The sequence below is a fragment of the Anas platyrhynchos genome, chromosome 4 (genome assembly GCF_047663525.1).
Source record: "Anas platyrhynchos isolate ZD024472 breed Pekin duck chromosome 4, IASCAAS_PekinDuck_T2T, whole genome shotgun sequence".
NCBI classification, from domain to species: domain Eukaryota; kingdom Metazoa; phylum Chordata; class Aves; order Anseriformes; family Anatidae; genus Anas; species Anas platyrhynchos.
The window spans coordinates 18715219-18731680 of NC_092590.1; the positions used below are offsets into that span (position 1 = coordinate 18715219).

Below are 16462 nucleotides of genomic sequence, written 5' to 3' on the forward strand. Positions count from 1 at the left end.
CTGGGGGCGAGGGGAGCGGCCGTGCCCCTGCCCGCCGGAGGCTGTGTGGGGTGGGGAGCGCCCCGCTCGCTGCAGCGGGCAGGGAAGGGGGAAAGGAGTCCCGAAAGGGTTTGGTTTGTTCCTGCTGGCAGGAATTCCCCGTGTCTGCTCGGGAGGGACCTGCTAGTGGGCGTGCAGCAGGGGTGTTTCAAAGGTTTTCTGGAAAACAAGCAGGAAAACAGCTGCCCCCCCTCCCCAGGAAGATGGTTAGGGGAGAAGTTGTAGGGAACAGAAACTGCCTCTGGAGTAAATGGGGCTTCACAGGGATCAGCTTCTACCCTAATTCAATACTTATCAGTTAACCCTCTCATAATAAATAAATTGATGTATCCCCTTCTCCGTTAAAAGACAGCAGGCACTACTGCTCCGGCCTCCCACCCGGAATCACTCCTGGAGCACTGCTAGCAGGAGGGCAAAGCACCCAGAGCAGCGGCTTTGCCAGAACCTCTTTGCTATGTGCCCTCCGTCCCAGCCTTTGTATGTCACAAAAGGAAGGAAAGTCCCAGCGATACAGGACTCCTGGCCCATAGCCACAGTCCTGCTGCTACCAGCGCTTTCATTTCTGAAGTCATGAGCCAGTTCCCTCTCCTCCCACAGCCGAATCGTGAGGCTAGCAGCTTGCCATCGTCATCCCGGTTCAAGTTATGCCGTCCCTAGAAGCAAGCAGGTAGACCATCAGATGGGCTTCCTGTTAAAATCAACTGAATTGTCCTCTATAAATATTATTTCCTGTCATTTTACTTGCTGGGGACACTGTTATGTTACTGTGCTGTTTATTTACTTATGAAAGTTTATGAGGTCACCCTTCACAACTGTTTGGGAAACAATGACTGTGGTTCCCCTCACATGGTAGAAGGATTGTTCTGCCAGCAAGTTTTAATTTAGATTCCCACTCCCAAGTGGTGCTTTTCACTCAGTTTCATCACCATCTCTCCAAAAAGCAAGCAAGAAAGTAAATATAAGAATCCCTTTTTGAAGGTTAATATAACTACACCCATAGATTTGTCCCCCTGGAATAATCTTTAATGGGAATTCCCCTTCTGAAACAATAAACTATCCCTTACACCACATTGTCCTTGGTGGGATGTATGGTGTACTGATGACTTTTACAAGCGGGTGTCTCTTCCCACAGCACATTAAACATTCTCTGTGGCTACTGAAGCAGTGGAGTGGAGACCTTGTTCTTTCCTCACCTAAAGTATTTCAGCTGCTCTGTGACTTATATTTGCTATTGAGGATATCCTGATGCATGCACTCAGAAGTACGTCGTCAGACCCACTTGCTCCAAATCAGAGCGAGAGACAGGAAAAACAAGATAAATACAGAAGAGAGAACACTTTTCTACTTATGCAAGGCCATTTTTATCATAACTACGTATCACAGCCATGAGGCATTTCTATTAATAATGTTAAGGAGGATGCTGGTTTATGCAAACATTTTTTTAAAAAGGTAAATTTGCTTTGCCATCGCAATGGCAAAATGCATTAAGATCAAGCAATGATTCCTGCAGAATTTTGTTTTTGCTTAATTCAGTGTTTTGATTTTATTTGTTTGTAAAAATCTATCCATGTGATGCACAAAACTATGCTGTTTCTCCATACAGATTTTCTAGATTCCCAGTGTGGATTATTTTCTTTTCTTTTTTGACAGACTATCTTACCTCTGGAAGTCAAGAAACTGCGTACTAGCAGTTTATTTAAAATTATTTAAACAATTTAAAATTATTTAAAACATTCCCATGAACAGTGACTCCGCCTCTGGAGTACAGCATGGGAATGCAGTGGGTGCACTGCTGGCTCCAGGCACAACACTGCGTCATAATTACAAACACCTGAAACAAGCAGAGGCATATCTTCTCTTTCCAAAATCCCAATGATATTGCAAAGGGAAAAGGCAGATACGGCCCATATTCAGAAAAATGTTTAAATGTGCTTACTCCTATGTCTTCATGTCATCACTCTTTTTTCTTTCTTACCCCCTTCCATTATTCCTGTCTCTCTCCCCACTCCTTTCAATTTTTATCACAGTGTGCCAAAAAAATTGCTGTCTCTTCTTCCACTGCCATCATCCACACATACTGCCAGGCTCCCCTAAATTTTGCAGTCTCTCGTGATGAAAAGGGCAAGATTTCCATGTGGAAAAATGATTTGAGAAACCTTGTTTTCAAACTAAATCGTGGATGGAATATTCCCATCCCATGCACTGGGAGAATCTTTCAGAAATAAGAAAAGTCACTACTTACTTAGGTAGTCAAGTGGCTTCTTCAGCTCTGTGTAACACCAGCTCCGTGGGGTCTATATAAGGAAGGAAAGAGCTTGTCAAAGAAGAAAGTAGGGAATTGTATAGTACGGTATTAGCTAATTCCTGTTATTTAATAACTACTGGATCATTCTTTAGTGAACGTTTTATGTTAGCCACAATGGAGGGGTGGAGGCAGTGGATAAGAGGGGCAGGGTACTTTTGGTTTCCTCTTTGTTTGAATTCATGTCTCTTCATGGATCTCTGGTCTTTTCCACCCAAGATAGGAATCATGCTTGTCCTAATTTCAGAATTAGGTGCTGTAATCATCTGCCACTGCTGACAGACCTGTTCACACCAAGTCTAACTGGATCCAAAGCTTGCTTTGCTTCCTTTAGGAGCTGTGACCTGAAGGCAGAGATGTAAAACAGCCTTTCCAGAACCAAGAGTTTTTTCATCTCAACAGTGAAAATGTAATTGTAACTAGAAAAGTGTTTAACTCAATAAATACTCTACTTATTTCTGTTCAATCTAAAACTTCTGTATGCTTTTCCACCTGTCTCCTTCTGCTGGGTGATGTTTACAGCCTGCTTTCATCTGTGTATCTGTGGTGCTCCATTTACTTTTACCTCCACCACTGTGTTTCTGAATCCTACCTTTATTTTGTTTTGGGATGTTCAACAGAAGAAAATCAGGGGTAAATATTGTAGGGACTGAGATCTAGTTATCAAGAACGATGCTTTTATGATGGTGGAACATCCCCCTCTTTTGCATACTGCCAGGAGTTTAACCACTCGCTGCCATTTAACTCAGCCCAGCTCGCCAGCAGCCCATAAATCATATTACAGGTAACTTGCAGGTCCTTAACATTGCAATTTTCCTGACAGCTCACCACAAAGAGCCTCTACTGTTTCCCAGCGTGGGCCAAGAAGAATAGGAGAAGGTTTACATGCAGTACACTCCCAGTCTTAGAGGAGCAGCTCCTGGGAAACACCCAAGTGCATCGGGATTATACAAGGAAAATGCTTTCAGAGACAGCTCATCTGCCTTTCATGCCCAGCTGATCTACGTGCTTGTCATCAATAAATTTACACATATTATGTATGTGTCTGGCACCATATGCATAATTAGTAAAATAATAATGTAATTATAAGATACTGATTTCAGCTGAGAGTTGAGAAATTTCTGAAAGGCTTCTAAGTTGGTAGCAATCACATTTCCCTGTATTCAAGCTTTACCTCACTACTCCCACACACAACAAAGTAACTGCTGGCAGGAAGGCAGTTCACTATAGGGCAGAACCACCCTGCAATTATTAGGTTCAGCAGAGACCTTGGAAAGGTCTGTGAACAGAGCTGCTGCTTTCTGTGGGCAGTAACTTTGCTCCTGATTTAGCTGCACATGGATGCGCAAGAAGCAAATGCGTCAGACAGACCAGGCACTGACTTCCAGATATGGGACTATGACTTTTTAAAAGACCAGAGATTTAGATACAGCACGTTTCTTCTGAGGAAATTAATGCTGTTATGAGAGCAGCAGCAGAAACATTCTTCATTCTGAAGTTTGGTCCTTCCTGACTCTTATGTTTTTGACACTCTCCAGCTAAATAAGCACAGACCTGTTGAACTGTAAGCCAGACTTACACACACATCCCTCTACAGGCACCTGATAATTGGGATACAGATCATGGAGTACCTTTTAAAATACACACGCACGGCCATATTCCTCATGATTTGAGTTTCACCAAAATCAGCAAGTACAACTACTCACACCCATCAGCTACTTCTCCTTTGGTTTGCTGCTTCCCTGACTCATCAGCTGCTTCTGCATATAGCTTCAATGCTTCTGCGCAGAAGTCCACATGACTCAGAGGTGGCAAGCTGGGCCACCTGCGGAGGAGGACGGAGCATTGCCTCAAGCCACCTTTTCCTCTTCATACAGATTTCTCTCCCCACTCAGCTCCACTCCCTTCCAGACCACGATTAATCAGCCCCCATCCTCTTCTCCCTAGCACGTGGACCACCTGCCCATGCTATGTCCTCTTCTCTTAGTTACACATCTGCTTTTAGCTGCTGCCACAGCAATGCTAGAGCTCTCGCTGCTGAACTAGGGCACTCTCAAGCTGACCGTGGCCATGCTAGGGGGAAATACGTTGTGGGGTGGGAGAATGCTGCTACAGAGCCTGTGCTGCTCGTGCCAGGCTGTGACCTGACATGAAGCTGTGAAACAGATCTTGCTAGGACAGGAAGGACAGGGAGCTGGGGGAGGTGCACTGGGAGTATGGGAGGCCCTGGTTTTTGGTACTGTTGGGGCAACCTAAGTGAAGTAACAAGTTTGAAGGACCCAGCTTTCAGTGTCAAGCCAACGTAATCTGTAAGTCTACTGCCAGAGCTTCACTGCCTTACATCAAGTTATAGCTGTTAGACTGCATGTTCCTCCAATGCAGGCTGCAACAGCCAATAACACTACCATCAAAGCTTCCCAACTGCTTGATCTCCCACTCTTAGGCAGTAAGTCCTGCTCTCCACATGCTTTCTTCCCCAAGGACACCTCAGGTCATGGGAAGAGTCACTGTAGCTCTCTAGATTAGAGCCCGTGGAGGCTGACAGATCTCCTTCAACCCACAGATATTCTGTTGGTCCTGAAGCAGTGGCAGGACCAACAGGGTTTGCTTGTTCTGTTACTGCTGAGCACTGCAAAGAGCCTGGAGCTGCCGGGAAGACCTTCTGCATGCCAAGTGACAGGCACAAGTGCAGCAGCACCCAGGGAGAAACTGAGAGCTCAGATGAGACGTGCCCGTGCTGTTCACAGTCGTAAAGCAAAGGGAACCTGCTGTGCCCACGCAGAAAGAAGCCAGCCACAATTCAGAGCTCAGCTTTCTTATCTGTATCAGCTGGGAAGGCACTGTGTCACCTGGCAGGGCTCCTGGCAGACCTGGCAAATGTGGGGACGGGGATGAGGAGCGTGTGAGACACGTGTCCCAAAGACAGGGCAGAGAAGCCAGAAAGAGCCTGGGGAGGAGTTACATGACCGAGAACCTCTCCCTGCCCCACAGGTGCCGCTGGACACAGTCTCCTAGTGACCCGGAGCCCCCGTGCTCTGACCTTCCGTGCCGGGCAGCCAGGGCCTCGGGGTGTGGAGCTGCTGGGATGAGTGCAGCCCCATGGTAAGTGGGATCAAGGCAGACAAGGAGGTCTGGTGAGGACCCTGCAGTCCTTCATTAGCTTGCCTTTCTGGCGTGTTCACTCCTGCCTCCAGAAGCTCCAGCTGAAGTAGACCTGTGCCCATCAGAGTCTGTGGGGTTTGAACAAGAGTTTTTTCCTGGGAAATGTGTCAGTGGGAAAACAGGGAATATAAGCAACTCACTTTCCTCAGCCTCCGGCTTGTAACCTAGTACTTCGTCTGGCTTCTGAATGTCAGCATCTGGCACTGCTCCTCTCTCACACCCTGAGCCCTCGGAGCCTGAATGTCCCTGCATGTTTGTTATTCTGCTTGGGCACCAGCCACTGAACTGCGCTGCCATGTTCAGTGGAGCTGAAGTGTCACAGCACAGGCCAGGTGTGGTTAGCCCTCTTTGCCTGCTTACACCTCCTTATACAGTCAGTATTTCCTGCAGTAACTAGAGGTCTTTGGTTTCAGGTACAAAGAAAAGCTGTCATCAAGGGTCTTGCCCACACACACCAAGCAGAGGTTCTCTGACTCGCTTAACAGCCAGCGCTGGAGGTTCTTAAAAAGTGGTCTGGATGATTTCAGAAGTGGCTTCCCCCCTCCGTGTGATAACATCATCATCCAGGGCACAAAGGGGCTTTCTCCCGTCCTGCTGCAGAGCGGATCCCACCTGGCTCAACAAAAGGCACAGAAAACACCAGCTAAACCCAAATGCAAGCTCAGGTCAGAGCTGGAAGCTGGGAAGGAGTTCACAAAGGAGACTGACCGTCACCCAAGCCATGACCCAAAGTTATTTCACTCTCATTTGGAAGATGGCACCCTCCCAGAAGTAAAGAGAACATAGTTGGTGCTGTTCTTCCTTGAAGTAAATATCTGTGCAGTATTTGAAATGCAAAAACGGTCCAGGATTGTGTTCCCTCTTGCCTTATAAGCCCCCTTCCCTCATTATTAATTACAAGCAGGAAGCCAACAAAGTCCACATCTCCAAGTTAAAATGTCTCTCTGTTCTTACCACTGAGAGAGCTATATATAAAGAGCCGGCCGGTCTCGGAGACACCTTGCTGACATGGTGATGTAAGTCACCCAGGTCAGTTACTGAACCAGGCTCACACTTTCCCACCAATATAAGACACTGGAGAGAAGAGGCTTTGCCCTCCAGCCTTAGAAACATCTTTGGATAACCCTGGACATGCCATGAATAATAAAGAATCTCTCATTCAAACAGAATAATTGGTGATCACGTACTTTCTCCTGTATTATGAAACATATGCCGCCTAAAATGTTGGCATTAGAGTCAGTGGGAATTCAGGGCCCGAATCCCACAGGAGTGGATGCAAACCCTGGCCCCTGACACAAGCCCTTTGATTTCAGTCTCTTTGTACATAGACAGTGCCAAAGTGCAGAGCAAATCACAAGTCAGTTTATTCTGTAGCACTGCCAAGTGCCTCTGTTTACTTCAGCATTTGCTGGCACGAAGAGAGGGGACAGAGAGAGAGGCTTGTTGTGTGTATTTGCCCCATTTTGGATTCAACCTGACTGAGCACAGTTCAAGCAGTCCGTGCCTTGTTCTGAGTGAACTGTACCTACAAAGGGCATGCTTAAAATCAGCAAGCCAGTGGCACACGTTTTCCTGACCTGTGAGTGATATTCCGCATGAATGCCACCTCAGCCTTGCGAAGGTTAAGGATGCTCCCTTGGAGTACAATAGGATGGACTCTGGGGAAGCAGATTTGAAATGTTCTGTGTTACGTTATAATGTACTGCAGTGCTCTAGGAATCTTGGTTTTGTTTGTTTGTTGGTTTTATCTGTTTTTAATTTTGTTACCCTCTGCTCAACTTCTTACTGACTTGAAAAGAATTCACAAATCAGCTGAAAATGTATGCTGCTGCATCAAAAGGTAGTTGCCTTCCATCTCTACCTGCTATCTTATCGGGTGAAAATAGATGTCCTGCAAAGCACAGCAAGCAAAGCACTTTTACAATCTCTGCTAACTGCAGTTTACTTGGCCTGTGTTTTTGTGTGAAACTGCAGACCTGCAATCAGTGTCTGCTTTGAGTCTGTCTATGTCAAAAGCTGATCTCTTCCCGTGTTCCTCAAACACATGTAGGTACTAGAGGCTGCAATTAGATTATTTTGCTAGCCTCAGTTATGTTATTATTCACTCAGGCAATCAACTGTTAAAATTCTGATATGTACGTACCTTTTAGCAGGCAGTAGCAGTGAGAGCAGCATTGCTGAGCTCTCTGAAGTCCCAGCACATACGAATTCTGCAGTCTCAGCCCTTAAGCGTGCAGACCTTACTGCCAGACAGGAGGAAAGAGACAAAAATGGTTCTCATCAGGGGTCTCTTCCTGACTCCCAGTGCCTACTACACCTCAACAGGCCAAGAAATAAGGCCAGAATTAGTCATTCTTAGCCCCTTGCTAGCCCCTTAGATTCCTGGCTAGTCTGTGGCAGCCATTAGTAAACAAATGTTTTGTCTGCCAGCCTTGAAACAAATAGCTTGTGTCTACCAGCTTATACAGTAAGGTTCTGCATGTCCCAGCCCTCCAGCTCCTTCCTCGGGGCAGGGCAACATCAGCAAAAGACATGAGAAGCACTTGCTTCCCTGGAAACGTGCCAGATGACAGAGGTCTTAAGTGATCTGTGCTGGAGAAGAGGAGGCGCGGAGACTTGCTGCAGAAGGTCATTGACTCAGATTCACCTCCCCTCCGTCCTCCTGCTGTGAGCTTTGGCACTGGGACGCGATGAGCACCCACACTTAGCGGGATTTTATTGTGGTACAATAAACAAAGTTCATCAGCTGTTCGGGTGGGCAGGTCTCCAGCTTGCCTCACGTGGTACAACTGGCCACAGCTGTTCATGGCGCTGCTGGGTTCAGTTATCTGCAGCAGTTTTTCCACACAAAAGTGCCACTGAGAAAAAAAATAATAAATAAGGGGTGAGGAGGATGCCTGAGAACCTACTGCACCGCCTGTGCACCTGCAGCAGTTCAGGAAGGCAAACACCACGGCGTTTTTGCTGCTCCTAGGCCCATGCATCTTGAGAACCTAGCTCCCTGTCAGCCCCAGAGCAATGCTGCACTTCGTTGTGCCTCAATATTGAGTATTTACTGTCTTGGGGTCACAAGCACTGCTGGGCCATAGGATGGGAACTGTTAAGCTAGAATTTCAGTGCAGGCTGTGATGGCCTGTATAGGTTAGCTGGATGCTTTGACACCACGGCGAGGGTAAAGCACGGAAGATTGGGTGAGGCAAAAAATCACACCCTTGATTCCAGCCATGTGATGTGGGTCTTAGGACGGAGTCACTGCATCATGTGCTGGCTTGTTAAGCACAAATTACAGGGTCACATCTTGCCTTTTCCTCTAATGTGACTGGGTGGGAAAGGACATTATGCTTTCTCCCCCCATCGGAGCAGAGCAGCATATGAGTAAGTGACCAGCGACATCCTCCTGCAATCATTACACTAAGGAAAGAGGAACTTGCAGAAACAATTTCAGATTAGGGCATGCAGATTTGATGTCAGCAAAACTGTATTTCAAGGCATGGTAAAGATTCCTACTGCTGCCTTATTTATATCCCTGCCTTGCTTATTTCAGGGAAGAGAAATAAATAACAGCAATGAAGATAACCCCAAGGCAACTGCGTGCTACCAGATCAAGTGTGTTCGGGTGGTGGAGATAAACACTTCACTTCCAGAGTTTATAGAGTCTTTTGGAGAATCCTTTCCCCAAGAGAGCTGTCAAAAGTCCTTGTAAGGTGAGCAGAAAAAAGGTACACAGAAAAAAGGCAGAGCCAGAGAAATGGGAGCTTCATTTAGAATTCAGACACATGATTTATAAAATGATCTAATTGCTTACAGCTTTCAGGCAAGCAGTGTCTTCTCTGAGGGGGCATGAGCAATCATACATGTATTTAAAAAATTAACAAAGGTTTAGCATAGTTAGCTCCTGAAGATTAAGAATAACTTAATCTCCTGCAAATGAAATACTTGCACTCAGTGATGTATGAAAAAATATAAAAGAATATATAGGCAGTCTGGGGGTGGGAAGAGTGCTTGTCAAAAGAAAGCAAGCTTACTTAGGGCCCTCTGTAACTTATTTTGGTCCTCTCCTATGCATGCCCTTGGCTCACGTGATACTTCGTTTAGACCAACTTCAGACAAAGTTTAGCAAAGTCCTTCCTGAGAAAGGCAGATTAAATTAGGCTGGGCACCTGAAAAATCCAAGGGAATGCTTAAGATGGTGTAAAGAACATATTTCCATCAGCCAGGTGAAGACACATGCTCTAAAGGCTCCAATCATGATACACAGCTTCACTTTGCAGTAGATAACTTCACAGGTAGGCTAAGAGAATACACATGGGATGTGTATTTTGAGACATTTGCCTGTAAAGCTTGCCAACACAGGTAGCACGCTGTAAGAAAAAGCATAAAATGATACCACACCTTATGCCAGCATCCCACTGAGAGTCCTTCTAGGAACTGTTCTTTCTCAGCATCTAAAAAAAGCACTTCTGGTATGTTTTCAGAATCAACTTTTTCTCCCACTTTAGATTATACTGTCAGCTACAAATACAGATGCACATGTTGTTTTTTATCACAAAACTCAAGCCTGTGTTTATTTTCTCAACGCTCTTCAGACTTTGGACTTTGATAAATTTCTGTGTTAAAAGTTGTTTGAAAATAAATATTTGGCTGTCTTTTATGCTGCAATTTTCTGTGGGCCTGACAGTGTAAAGAATCGACATGGAAGTCAAAGCATGTCTACAGGACTTTAGATGACCATGAGGGTCTAATAGCGTGAATTTGCTGGAACATTTTAATTACGATTCAATCTATATGAGCATATGGGTACTGCAGCTTCATAGACATGCTAAACATAATTTAGCCAAATACATTATAATATATACTTTGGGGGCTTAGCTGCTGCCCATCCCTGTAAAAAAAAAAAATCAAACGATGTCGTATTATTGTTCTACAATATTCCTGTACTGTAAAATGACCCTGTCATTCTGCTGCATGTAGAACTTCCACTGAAGAACAAATTCATTTTGTTAGCATTTCTCATTATGTCTCTAAAGAATGCAGAGATTAAAATATTGGGCACAGGAAAAGACTAAATTGAGCAAAATTTATAGGTCTTCAACTTTGATCCCCTTTTACTGGGCTCCAAGAAGAGATTTTCACTCTGTCTTCTCTGTTTCATTCCTCCTCTTTCAAATCCTTAGGTGGGATTTGATTCTAACTTAGGGGGAGGTAAAAAGCATCAGGGACCAATTATGAAGTGGCTTTTGAAATGATATTGTACCAGCTAGGGAAAAAGGAGAACAGAGAACAACAGAACAGAAAGCATGACTTTCAAAGTGGGTGACTAACAGAGAAAACTGGGGAAAATGGCTCATGGGAAACAAAAAGGAAAGGAAAAGTGATTTAGGGAAAGCTGGTATTCCTTGATATTACTGGCATTGTACACATATTTAGAGGAAGCACATTATATGCTGTAAGAGACTGGCCTGATGAGCCACTGATGATAAGCTCTCCCTCAAACCCAAGAGGGAATTCCAAGACAGACTACTAAGGAAAATTAGGCAAGAGCAGCATTAGTACCTAGGGAAAACTAAGAAAAGTAACACTGAGATGCACATAGCAAGTGACATTAGATAAGAAGGAGTCATTCCTTATGTACATTTCTAATGAGCAAAACACCAAGGGAGGTATTTTTTTTCAGTGGAGAACAAAGCTAACAACAAATGATGCTTAAATAGACAAAACTTTCTCTGCCTCCTGCTACCGGAAAGCTCAACCACAGTCAAACAGCTAAGACTATTACCAGTAGTGAGAAAGGACGAAGATATCAGGATGCAACAGGGATAGAACAGTTTGCATAGTAATTAAACCTCTTAATTGTTTGAGTCAGCTACGCAAGGATGAAATGCGTTGTGCTATGGAAAAAATGTTAGAACAAACACAGTCACTAGCTGTTTCCTTGAAAATCCATGGAAAAAGTGTGCATTTCCAAAGAACCTATCCAATTTGCTAATGACACTCAGCTAGAAAACACAACAAGGATGATGAAGGGCTTCAAATGGATTTACAATGATCCCAGTGTGTCATACAACACCTGGGAAAATAAAGAAGAGACTACAAAACCAGGGCTGAATTACTTCCCCAGTCACAACTCAGCTGTGCCAATACTGAATGAGGAACAACTGGCTAGGCTAAAGTTCAGCAGAGAAGCATATAGGGATTTCAGGAGACTGTAAATGTCAGCAAACACCAAGTCATGCAGAAAAAGGGAAGCACCTATCAAAAGATCAATGTGAGCACCTAACAAAGATGAATGTGAGATCATCCTTTGCTCTTCTCAGCCTGGGTAAGAACACCTCAGGGGATGTCCAGGTTTTGTCACTATTCTTTAAGGGAGTTGTAAAGGAATTCAAAAGAGGGCAGGGAGAGTCACAGGAATGCCTACACACCTATGGCCAACATACAGAGACGGAGCAAACTGAGTTATGGAATACAGATAAGCAATAACTGAGGACATGTCTAAGAAGTTCCAATAAAGCAGAAGGGTGATACAAACCAGCTGGAAATACTTTCTACCCCACGTTTCTTTGGGATAGGGGAAGTGAGCTGAGGGGGAACACATTAAAAACTAGCAACAATTTTTTAATATAAGGGAAAGTTAAATAATGAAATACATTGTCCTGAAGGCTCTGGTTTCTCTGTCTTTCAAGATCAGGTTACCTAATCATCAGCAGGTTAATGCTGTCTTAAGGCAGAAAGGTAAAACAGACCAGTGCTGCTTGATTGTTAAGATCAAAAGTTTTTGGAAGAGAATTCACAGTCCCTCTTGTATTTTACAACTCTTTTGGCGGCTACGAAGAACAAAGTCCTTAAGATACAGCTAAGCTTTACTGTCTTAGAAAACCTCAGTTTTACTATTAGAACTGCAAACATTCGAATTTTCAGTGTGTTCTTGCAGAAAATGCCTTCTTGGACAGAAGATGTGTAAAACGTTGCTCTTATAAAGCTAGCAGGAGCTGAAATGAACCACTGGCAGGGAGAGCTTTCACAGCCAGGCACTCTCCTCACGTGCCACCTGCTGGCTACTGCCAAATACTGCACAGAGAAGAGGGTCAGGTGCTCATAGCCAAGACACAATTAATTTGGGGACGGGGTGGTACAGAAAGACAGTCAGGGTTACAGCTTCTTCCAGGACTGTGGAGCACGTCCAAAGTGTATTAATAATTTTCCCTTCCCATTTTTCTACTTGGTTGGGTGTGGACCCAATGTGAAAAGATTCAAACAACTTCCAAGAAAACCCCCACGGCAGCAGAAAGGCACCATGACTGCTCAACTGAGATTTTAACTTGGTTCCTGGTGAAAGATACTTTAGACTAAGCTTTGTGAGCTCTTAGTAAGGTATCTACAAGATGATGATGTTCCTTTTGCAGTGCAGTGATAGTAGAAGGATGTCTCTTACTATTCACCTGACAAAGATTGCTTGGCTTTCATTGTCACACCAAGAAGCCACAGCATAAGGTCCAGCAGTGTGCAAACACCGACAGCCCTCATTCATTTTAGGCAATCTGCTACCTGGCACCAATCTCACCTGCGACCTGTTCTCCTTTTCCAGCTCAACCGAGCTTCATAAAACTGCCGCTGGGTTTTTAGGCATGCTCCTGTTGTGCTCAGGAAGAGCTCCCTGCAAACCTCCATAAAGCTTCCTGGGCCAAACTCTCATTCTCAAGATGTCTGCAGAACTTCTCGATGCCCCAAGAGTACAGCCAAAGGACAAAACTGGGCTCCATAGTTTTTATTTCTCCTCTACTTGTTGGTGTTTCTATTTTGTTCTATTACAAAATTTGAAGAAGCACTGTACACACACAGTGGTGGTTTGAGAGCAGTACAGTCCTCAAAACAGCAACTCTATACCAGGAGTATAACAGTGGAACACAGCCAGGCTCCCGAGTGCTCCCTAAATAGCATCCTACTGCCACTGCCGGCGCCAGAACAGCCTGATGAATGCACCACTGCTCTGATTTCAGCAGGGCACTCACTTCTCACATGCTCTGAAGCTCCAGCTGAGATTCCTTGTCAGCACACTAGATGGCACAGCTTACAGGATAAAATTCAGAAAGTTCATTTGGGCGACTGCACGTGGGGCTGGGGCTTCCTAACAGCTATGGCTGCATGGCTAGTTATAGAATTGTAACACTAAATATCCACCCTACTGCTGTGATTCTGAGATGTGAAGAGGTGGCAAGTTTGAGGCTCCTGATCTCACACCACTCAGCTGGCTGGTAATTCTGAAAAGTCACGTGTAACTTTTCAAAATAAGTTTCAGCAGCTGCTACTGCACCAACTGAGTGAACAATGGTGCAACAACGCCTTGGTGTTCACAGAGCACACACTTCCAAATTAACACCACGTCAGAAACAATCCCATGAACAAGCTACGATTGTGAATTAGAAACAGAATTGATAGTGTCCCTGAGAACTTGAGAAACTGCCTCCTTGCCCATTTACTGTACTGTTGCTTTGTTTGGTTCAATGAAAGCTTTAAAAAACGCACGATGCATTACGGAGCACATCTGTTAATCTGCTTTGGAAATTCTCCCAGGAGGCAGATGTTCCCACATCCCACATTTCAGGAAGTAATTCCTATGGAAGTAATTCCTATGGAAGTAATTCCTATGGAAGTAAGACTGTGACAATCTGTACCTTTGCTTCAGAGCAGGAACTTCATTCCTCAGCATCGTGGGAGCTTTTGGGCCATCACCTTTCTCACTTCTCTCCTGTCAAGCATTTCTTCTTGTAACTCTCAGTAAGTCATCAGGGGCTCAGGAATTTCAAACTTTGCATTTGCAGAGGATACATATACATAAAAAAAAAAAAAAAAAAAAGGATATGAGATTAATTATAGACAGCCTAAGAGGAGTTCCAAAGCACAAATTCCACATGGACCCACCTGGTCCACCTGGACCATTGTTACAACTGTGACTGAGCAGAAGTGGCTGTTCCACAGCAGATTATAGGGAAGGCCCAGGTCTAGGAGACAACAGTACTCAAAGTGGATTTATATCAGTGGATGCTGATGGTACCTGGAAGCAACTGAGCAAAAGTAGCTGCTGTCCTCTGGGAACTACACAGGACTTCCTCAGGAAACTGGGTTACAGAACTGTCCTTCCCTGCCTGGGAGAAGAGGAAGCTTGTCTGTGGTGGCACCTTGGTCCTTTGTGACTCTTCCTAGTCACTCAAATGCATTACATTAAGCAGCAATTACTCCCTGAGCACTCAAAGCACTCTGTGTGCTCTGTTTTAATTTCTTCTTCAGACCCTGGGTGAAAAGGAGACTGAGCAACAGACTTTTATGAGCATGGAAGATGAGTAGAACCAGAGGAAAACTATGCCCTTATTAAAGAAGCACCCTGCTTTTAGATTGTCCCTTTGCCTTTCATCACTTTCACTTCTGTGTGTTCAAAATAAGCTGTTCCTTAAGGATTTCTGCAGTAGTCACTTCGTAGCTGTGCTAGTTTGGTGCCTCTTTCTTTCTAAGCCACTTTACCGGCTAATTTAAGAAAAGAAATGTTGGGGTTAGCAGCTCCCAACACCACCTCTTTGGCTTTGCTGAGGGCTGGCAGCAGGATGCTCTTCTGTTGTAAAGATAGGATGATTATTGATTTCAGTCTGCTCTGCTTCAGTGAGACGATCAGGAAGTTTAAACTGCAGTACACACGGCCTAACAGTCGGTAATTTTTTGTGCCCTGAGAATCCCAGCTGGGTGATGTGATGTATAAATACATGGGAATGTCTCTGCAATGAAGGCTAGAAAAAGGGTTTTAAGTAAGCTACAAAAATATAATCTGCTATGCAAGGAGTCTAAATAGTTAAATTATTACAGGCAAACAGCTATTTTACATAGCAAGGCTAAACCGAAGGTACCTATATCCCTTTGAAGCATCAACAGTGGTAAAAGAGAGTACACCCAAAAGCAGATTCACTAAGGAAGCACCCAGGCAGGTCCGAGCTTCTCAGCTCTTTTCTTTCACTGTATTATTGGACAGGAGATCTGAGCAGTGCATGTTTAACGTGTCTGAACCCATCCCACACATCAAAGTGGATATTTATACCCATGCACAAGCTCCGTACTTTGTTGGAGCAGGGCTCCGGAGAAGGCTTTCTGTGGTAAGCAACAAAAGGAGAAATATTTAGATGATGAATTCTGTGTATTCACCTAGGCCACTGTATACCACATGAGCCAGGGAACTTCACTCTGAAGACTGCACACTTGTGCTGCCATAAATTTGGATGACATTTACTGTCCTGTTAAGCTAAGGCAGCACTGCTCTTAATGACACCGAAAGATTAGGAAGTTCACACTCTGGAAATAGACTTATTTGGACATCCACTTAGCCATTCTCTTTTCTAATGAGATAGATGATAAAAGCTCATCAGTGGGATTTGGAAACCAACGCCTTTGTTTAGATAAAGGATATTAAAAAAAAAACAGTGGTGAAAAAGGACTGGAACTGCCTCCTGTAATTCTTCCTCTGGTGTTAAACTTTGGTGCGAGTAGCCTGACCCTTGCTGGACTGACAAACATTTTCACAGCTTGTCACTCCAGGATTACTGATTTGAAACACACCACAAGCCATAAATTGCAATTATGCAAATTTCTAATTACCTAGTGTAAGGTTTATCTATATAGCTCTTACATTTCGAGTCAAAATTTGACATCCTCACTTCAGGAGGAACAGAACTGGGTGGTAACATGAAGTTAAATTAAAACAACTGTCAAATGTCCTCTGCGCTAATGGAATCTGAAGTCCTGGTAGTCCAACAAAGCTTCCTGAGCTTAACAATGCAGAAGATGGAAGAGCAGGACAGTGCTAAGAAATCCAATTGTAAGCATTAGAGTATGATGTGAGCATTACAAAATTAGGAGTAAACTTAACTCAGTTCTCAGGGACAGCAGAGAAAGCATGGCTTTTTTTTTTTTTTCACCACC

The 16462-nt window shown here is 44.3% G+C and overlaps 1 protein-coding gene across 1 annotated transcript in view; it reads right to left on the minus strand.

The window, feature by feature from the left end:
- Window positions 1–67: 67 nt before the first annotated feature.
- The window catches only part of CCDC158 (coiled-coil domain containing 158), a 43639-nt gene continuing 27244 nt past the window's right edge, over window positions 68–16462 (minus strand). Inside the window, 4 exon segments of the mRNA XM_072036785.1 lie at window positions 68–692; window positions 2282–2333; window positions 7647–8361; window positions 14176–14308. The gene's annotated coding sequence lies outside the window, so the exon portion shown is untranslated.